The sequence below is a fragment of the Bactrocera oleae genome, chromosome X (assembly GCF_042242935.1).
Source record: "Bactrocera oleae isolate idBacOlea1 chromosome X, idBacOlea1, whole genome shotgun sequence".
Taxonomy (NCBI): Eukaryota; Metazoa; Arthropoda; class Insecta; order Diptera; family Tephritidae; genus Bactrocera; species Bactrocera oleae.
In genome coordinates, this window is record NC_091541.1 from 27,661,002 (window position 1) to 27,669,410 (window position 8,409).

An 8,409-nucleotide genomic window follows, 5' to 3' on the forward strand; every position below is an offset into this window, starting at 1 on the left:
AAACTCATAATTTCTTTACTCCGTATTAAAAATTCATAATTTTTTTACTCCATAATCTATATCTTAATTTTCTCCTTATTTACAATTTGTCATAATATTTCTATTATTCTATGCATACGTATTTGCATATTACATACAAAAATAGATAACAGAACTCAAATTTGCGATCGAATTCATTTGAAACCGAGCGCTCTTGCAACCATTCAAAGGATTTGAAAGTGAAAAGGAATGCTGAAAAGGGTAGCAGCGAGCTGTTACGAACAAGAACACAAAGCGTGCCACCCGAACACGAGTGGCACGGTCCCTTCGTCTTTCCTCGTCGTCCCCTCGCCCACAATAAACTGGTATGAGACTCTTTTGAGTCCCAATGTGAAACGGCACTTTTCGTGTAAACGGTCGAACATGCAATCATACTTTATTTCTCTGTTATTTGTGAACGAAGCAACATCAAGGATGAAATGACAAGGATGACATGAAGCGAGACTCTCTCATTTTCGCTGATTTTTCTGTTATTATTTTTCCCTGATTATTAATATCAGGGAAATTCGAACAGCTGATGTCAAAAAAGGCGGGATGCCAGAAATAAACCCGCTAAAAATAGCTAACAAAAGCAGTGCGAAACGAAATTTCAGGGAACGACACAAATATTTTTGAACAACGTGCAACTACATTTTATTTGCTAATTTAATTTAAAACGTTCATCATAAAACCATGATATTTTATTATGACTTGTATTGTTTCTTTGTTATAATTTTTTTTTTATTTATATGTTTTTTTTTTATATTATATGATTTTTTTAAAAATTTATAATCCAGCCATCCAGAACGCTTAGATAAATTTCAAAGAAGTCCTTCCACAGTTCTTCGTTTATCCGTGACGTCATTACACTTCAATGTTTGCTTACGACTGAAAAAATATACTGCGTGCATGATGCAAGCGTTTACACCATAAAACATGTCCATAACAACATCATGTTTTTAAAAAATTTTAAAAACCATCGCACATGTATGACACACGAATTTATTATGTTTACACGCTCATTCATCTCATCACGCCGCACATGCTTGCATACAAAAATGACCGTGTAAAGGCCGCTATATATACAAATAAAACAGTATTAACGACAACATAAACGACTGAGTTGAATTGTTTTAATTTTACATCTAAAAATGTTTCCCGGCTTAATTATTTGCCAAATTTTCACTTTTTAGGTTGATAATAAGATCAATCAAACTTAGACCGAAAGTTTTAGTTAGAGTCGCAACACCTAATATGTTTCTCTTATATTTATTTTAAGTACATACATAAAAATAAAACAGTATTACTAAATCGCTTGTTCTGTTTGGTGTCCACTACCCAGCAAGTCACGACTTCCGAAACTTCAATGCAATACATTGAAACAATTTTAGCAACTACTGATATATACACACATGCAACAAATGGTGAATTGAATACGAACATATACCCTAGTTTTTCCTCGTATTGAATTCCCAATGAAAAAAAGAAACAAGTAATTTTCATACTTGAATTAAACAGGTCTGCTAATTGATTAACGAATTAGTAATTTCTATGTTATGTATGTCTAATTTTTGAGAGACCATGGATAATCCCACTTGGAGCCAACCAACTCGCCAAGTTCGTAGAAAGTATGGCAACCGAGATGCTTCAACCTTTGCCTTGCGAAAGCTGAACAGTGGAGGAGAAAGTTTTTAGACGTTTCCACCTTATCTTCCTCCTTGCAACTTTAGCAAGTTGTGTCCTCCAAAATCTTTAGCTTCACCGCATGAGTGCCAAGTTAGGACCCCTATCATTGCGGTGATGTGAACTTTGCAAAGAACTAGTCATGGGACCTTTTACGTTCCACTCTGGGCAACCCCACAAGTGCTGGTTGCTAACCGACCTTTGCTGAGCTCGCGGGAGGTTCATAGGTTCAGCGCCTGAATGCACGGAGACAGGGGAACACCTGTCCGTTTTAATCCTGATAGAATCTTGGTAAGTTTCATGCAGCCTCATAGACTTAACAGTTTCCGACTATTCCTGTGTGGCCAGGCACTCATATAAGTTTGGTATGGAAGTAGGTTGAAGTACATTTGCTGCTACCTTGATCACTGCCACTTCTGCTTGAAAGACACTAATTGGGTCTGGCAGTCTGAAATAAGAGTTAATTGAGAGCTCCCAACAGAAGAACCATTTATACGACAGTTGAAGCAATACATCTGGGGCTCTATTCTGTAACTCGATTCGAAAATCAAACATGTTTCAGCATTCTGTACAAATGAGAAGACTGACTTCGGGTCAAGCTTATAATTATGCGAAAGTTGTACCACCCTATAACAGAATTTTCGAATGCTTGAAGTCAAAATAAAATAAAATAAGTGCAAATTTATTTAAAAAAAAAATGGACTCTCTCGCAATGTCGGTGGTGGACGAGGAAATTATTGAGTTAAAATTTGTGAGAAGAGCTTTAAGAATTTAATATAATGGAGTTATTGCAAAAAAGGTAATTTGTTATATGCATATGTATTATGTTCGGTTATAAACTGTTTTTGCATTTGGGATTATAGCTTCATAAAAAACTTTAGACTTTCCGAAAAGGACTTGTCTTAATAAGCCTAACTCAGGAACTAGCCGTGTCTATACGATCCAAGGCAGTAAATCCAGCTGTAAAACTTGATGCTACTTTAAAATTTCTTGGCCAAGGGGGCTATCAGCAGCAAATAGGGCAAGACCGGTTTGCATGGTTAGCACAATCTACTATTGTACTAATGTATTGCAGAAGTGTTGAATGCGATTGAAAAGACATTGAGTCCGAAACAAATTAAATTTGAAATGAACTCACAAGAAGAGCATGAAGCTAAAAATTATTTATACTTAAAATTTGGATTGCCAGGAATATTAACATAGGTGCCGTTGATATAACTCACATCCAGATGGTTAGACCAGTAAAAGATGAACGTCTCTTTTTTAATCGAAAGCTAAAGCTGTGCTAGGGTAGTACGTTTATATTACGAGTTTTTATTCACACCTATTTATTTTACTTTGTGATTAGATTTGTGACCATAACATGTATATAAGAGCTGTAAATGGAGTCTATGTTGAAGCGGCGCATGATGCCCAAATATGGAGCCTTTCAAACGAACGACAATATGTATATGCTATCCAACTACCAAAATGGAGATAAATCTTAATGGATAATTGGTCGGTGATTTTATGCATAGAACTTGTATTTATCTTTAGCTTAATACTTACTGGTTATATAATCCACGTTTTATATTCACAAACATGTGGGGGTTATCACGAGTTTTCATATATTTATTATCTTCTCTTTTTATGGTGATTCTGGATACCCATTGGAACCATGACTCCTTCCCCTTATCGTAATACAGAAGAAAATTCACTGGAAAGTTTGTATAATGAAAAATTTACAAAAGCAAGATCAATAATCGAGCGTGTGCGTGGAATTTTGAAAAGTCGTTTTCGATGCCTGGAAGAGAGCTTCACTTTACACCAAAAAAAGTTGTCCAAATTTTGAACGCTTATTGTGCCCTGCATAACAGTTGCTTAACATACAACGTTGAAGTACCAACAGTCATTCAAATTAATGAAGATCGATCTTATTTGACTTTACCCAACATAGAACAAAACGAGTTTTCACGACTGGCGCAAACAGTTCGAGACCGAAGTAAAATCACCTTACGTTCATAGTTTTCATCACGTAACTATGCAAAGCAAATTAACCTTATTAATAAAAAAAAGTAACAAAAGATTATATGATATTCGATTTATTTGAATAAGAATATTAAAATTGAACCGTTGTTTCTTAATTTAAAATTTGGAATTCTTATTTTGCTTCCCTCCATGTCGTTTTTGATTTTATACTCATGTTTCAACTTTAGTTTTTGTCTTTTTAGTTCTGTTTTTTTTCCATTTGTTAAGCAAATTTCTAATTTAACTTTGCTAACGATTTTAAATTATAATTAATGTCTTTCAAAATCTGAACACAATCATTGAGAAACTTTCATTTTCAGAAGATTGTTTTTGCTTCCAGATAATTCTTCAAGATTCTGCAAATCACTTATGTTGGGGTTGTTGTTGTAGCGGTTTTCTAAGCCTTCTAGACCACTAAACGGTAGGTCCCGAAAACAAGCTGTTTCGGGTTCGGACCATAGGGAGAGAGGGAGTAGAGTTCATAGGAGATTCAAAGAGGTGATCAGTGTGGTGCGGGGACTCATTGAATGCAGCACATAAGTTTTGTATGTCGGGGTCTATTCTGAATAGGTAGGAGTTTAGCCTGCTACAATATCCAGAGCGAAGTTGCGCAAGAGTCACTCTAGATTCTCGGTACAATTCGTGCTCTTCGTCTGCAATGGTTGGTGGTTTGACTCCCAGTGAGAGGGAGTCAATGAAGGTGTTAATAGCTCCGCTGTGAACGGCGTTCAGTGCCTAAATCTTATCCATTTGCGTTCTGCTTCATTCAGGCGACCATATTGCGGCGGCGTAGTTGATGACCGGTCATCCGATTGCTTTGTATGTTGCCAACAACGACTCTTTGTCTTTGTCCCAAGTGCAGCCGGCTAGCGACTTGGTTTTCTGGAAAACACCTATATTAGTTTTTAATAAAACATCGAAATTAAAAAAAAATTCTTTGATCAGGCACTATATAAATTTCACTGAAAACATAGTTTTGAGGAAAATGAATTTCAAGTTTTGTGTTACAATAAATTTATGGTCGCTTGCAGTTGCTGCTAACACCCGATCTCGAACGTTCCAGAGCGCCCGAGAATCCCCTGCTAATTATCGAATATCTTGAAAAGTATTTGTTGAATTTACTTCAAATTTTCAAAGTATACTTCTAAGAAAATGCAAAAAAGGTCGATTCGAAACTCGCAAACAAGGATTAAACCCTCAACATTTTACCATGTTTCTCGTATTAGTCATTTATAAAACCTTTGAGGACATAATCGCAAAACGAAAAACGATCGAGTTGAAAACCAATTATCACGACTACCGGTTTTTAAAGGATTGACCCCGATTTTATCCAGACAATGGAAGATATTTAGTGAGCACTGGAGGAACATCTAGCAGCAAGGATGCTCTTCTGAGCGGTGTAACACAACGTACAACACAAGCGAGATAATGGTGCAGGCTTATTATTCATATTGCTCAATATCCACTGCGGGAAGACTACATTAAGGCGGGACTATCAGTTAAGACGATGTTAATCTCAAAATATGAAATATATCTCTCATGTTACATGTCGCTCAACAAGATATAACAAGACCATAGACTTTTCTGGGTTATAAAAATCGTTTGGTTTTACGCACACCCCTTTTGGATATTCTTCTCTTCAATTGATCACAGCGAGATGGACCCGGCTGAACATATAAACGATTCAATTTCCTGTCATGAATTACAAAGCTTCCATTATAATTATGATCCAAAATTATACTAATTGAGAAACTTTCCGACCTGTTTTCTTTGTATTACCGCGCCATCGCTAGCTTTTACAAAAATTTCTATCTCGGATTAACCGAATTTATAGCGAATACCTTCGACGTTTTAGCTATTTCTACGACAGTTAACTAGTTATTTCGGATGAGGACTTCGTGTTGCATTGAGAAGTTGCCAGACTGACTTGTAACCTAGTGCAATTGCAACCATGGAAACAATTTCCAAATGAACAGGAATGACGAATTGCGTAACAGCGAACTGATACGAACAAAGACACACAGCGTGCCGCCCGAGCAAAAGCGACATGGTCCTTTCCACGTTTCCCTTCACATACATAAAATAGGTTTTGTAATAAGTTTTATCACATCTACATATTTTGTAAACGAATGAGTTTTGGAGAATTTTGGAGAATCGACTGCTGATAAAACGGACGAACGGGATGAAATACTTGTAACTTCTTCAAATGATTAAGTAAACTTTGGACTGCGAAATTGTCAGTAATCGAGCTGCAAAACTATCGATAGTCGGATCACTCGAAAGTTTAAAAAAATACTATCGATAGTATTGCAATCTACTTACTTTTCGCTGGTTTAAATTAAAATACCTTGACTTTGTACACTTCATTTTTATGAAATAATTTTTGGATTTATTTATAAAACAAAACATGAACAATAAACGAAAACACAAAAAACAATTTATAAAAAGGTACATTTTTAATACATTTACTAATGTAATATGAGGTCAAGAAATTTTAACTTAAAATACGTTTCGGTAGAGTACTTCATTCCTTAATAATGCACTTGTTTTTGTTTCAAAATAGTAATTGGTTGACGCTTCTAGCCTTTAGTGCCGTTCTTTTATCTGATATTAGCAATCCAGCTATTTTCTCCAACTTTGTACATCGTCCACCAATAGGGATGACGTGATTTTTACCTGTTCCTATAACAGTCGGGTCTGCGTAATCGGAACGGACCCTGATTTTTTCCGGCCAAGGCCAGTCAACTCGGCAAAATTCTGCCGCTACAACAACAACAACGTGATTTTTACAGCTTCGCAGCCCTTTTTGTTTAGGGATGTGTGTCGAATTTTGTCATGTAATGTTTCATTTTGGTACAACGCTTTGAAATTGTCCAACACTATTACGCAAACTTATATTATGTCTAATTTGTTTATGGCTTAAAAACCGGGTTGAAAATAATGCATTAAAAAATAATTGAATTAACATTTGAATTAAAACTGTTTTTATTTTGTAATCCTAAACACCGGATTACAACACTTCAAGCTGTAATTTTTTGGTTGTGAATTTTGGTGCATTTATTTAACGAAAATCTTTAATTTTAATTGATTTTTTTTAGTAATTTAATTGAATATTTGGTGATTTGATTTTGAATTGCAAGCTAAGTATAAGTGTTCTTAAGTTCTGTGCATTATCTTAAAGCTTAAATAGTCCAATTTTGGTGCCGAGTCAGCTTTTGTTTCGTTTTGTTTTATTTTATGCTTTGTTTATTTTATTATCTCTCTTTATTTATCTCATCTATTTTTCTTTTTACAGCTGTGTTACGTGTAGTTTTTTATTTGTTCCAGTGCATCTAAAACTGCTAGCTATATTGTATTTTCAAAGTCTTTGTTTTGAACTTTGCTAATATTTTTGTGTTCGTTTTTAATTGTATTTATTATTATTAATATTTTAACACATTAATTTATTATATATCTATTAGATTTTATTTTACTGACTTTTTTATTTTATATTCTTTTAATCTTCTTTGTTGTTTATTATGTCGTGTAACTTTTCTATCTGTAACATTAAAGGCGAGTCAGGTCGCTACGTTTCATGCTGGTTTTGTAATGGGTTTGCCCATATTAAATGTGCTGGACTGATAGGTCGAATCTTAGATTTTATTCCCGACTGTAACGGATCACGTTGGCCCTGTTTAAATTGTAGGAATTCGATTGAAAAATTTACGTCACCGAAAAATTTAGGCACTACGAAAAATGGTTCAAACCTTTTAAGTGCCTGAATGATTCTCACGAATCCTCCAAACCTGCTCCTAAGCGTAAACGTCCTTCCGATGAAATAATACTTAGTTCTTCTGTACAGAAGAATACGTCTCATCCAACTGACCTCATAAATCTCTCTTCTCCTTGGTCTAAAGATGATAAGCCGTAAACTTCCAAAGAGCTTAATTTCCCAAAAGCTCTACCTAATAGTAATAAGTGTCTCACAATTCCAGAGGCTCCTCCTAATAACTTAGTTACATCTGTTAAAAATTTGGTGGTTATTCCACCTAAAAAATCTATATTTATTTCTAGACTTGCCAAAAATACCTCGGTGGAGGACATTAATTCTTACATTTCGTCTTTTCGTTTAAAAATTGATGATATCAATATCCGTAAATTTAACTTCAGTTATGATAGAAGTATGTCATTGTTTAAAATAAACGTTTCTCTTGAAACATTCACAAAGATTTTAGATAGCTCATTCTGGCCACCTGGCTTTTGTACGCGAATTTAAGCCCAAACTTAGAAATCATACTGAGGAAAACATTGTTAAATTACCAAAAGCAACCACCGATATAAAACACAGATTGGTAGAAATTCGCTAAGCATTTATTATCAAAATGTTAGAGGTCTTAATACAAAATTAACCGACTTGTACTTAAATACTTCCAATTTTAATTTCCATATAATTGGATTTACAGAAACATGGTAAAAACCTCACATTTTCGATTATGAGATTTAAAACAGCGATTTCAAATATTTAGATATGATCGACTAAACAGAATCGGAGGAGGTGTTCTATTTGCCGTTCATTCCCCTTTCCCATCTGAAGATGTTCTCGTTCCAGGAACCAACTCATTTGAATTTAAATGTATTAGAGTCTACGTTATAGTTGCTTTATTTATTTAACCCTATCTTACAAGTATATACTACCCCATTCGGACTTATCTGTATATATGC

At 34.8% G+C, this 8,409-nt stretch overlaps 1 protein-coding gene and 1 long non-coding RNA gene across 7 annotated transcripts in view; one reads left to right on the forward strand and one right to left on the reverse strand.

Annotated features, from left to right (window-relative positions):
• The window catches only part of Hcf (Host cell factor), a 47,109-nt gene extending 43,911 nt beyond the window's left edge, over nt 1-3,198 (forward strand). The window contains exons 9-11 of one of the 6 annotated variants that reach the window (XR_004977086.2): nt 816-2,500; nt 2,565-2,994; nt 3,050-3,198. The gene's annotated coding sequence lies outside the window, so the exon portion shown is untranslated. Of the gene's footprint in view, nt 1-815; nt 2,995-3,049 lie in introns of all 6 variants that reach the window. The other 5 variants (XR_004977088.2, XR_011397353.1, XR_011397351.1 and 2 more) reach the window with 5 other exon arrangements.
• Nucleotides 3,199-3,536: 338 nt separating this feature from the next.
• LOC138858128 (uncharacterized) lies at nt 3,537-5,967 on the reverse strand. Its single transcript, XR_011397355.1, has 2 exons — nt 5,470-5,967; nt 3,537-5,400 (listed from the first exon to the last, which is right to left on the reverse strand). It is a non-coding gene; the product is annotated as an uncharacterized lncRNA (long non-coding RNA).
• Between the last annotated feature and the right edge of the window lie 2,442 nt (nt 5,968-8,409).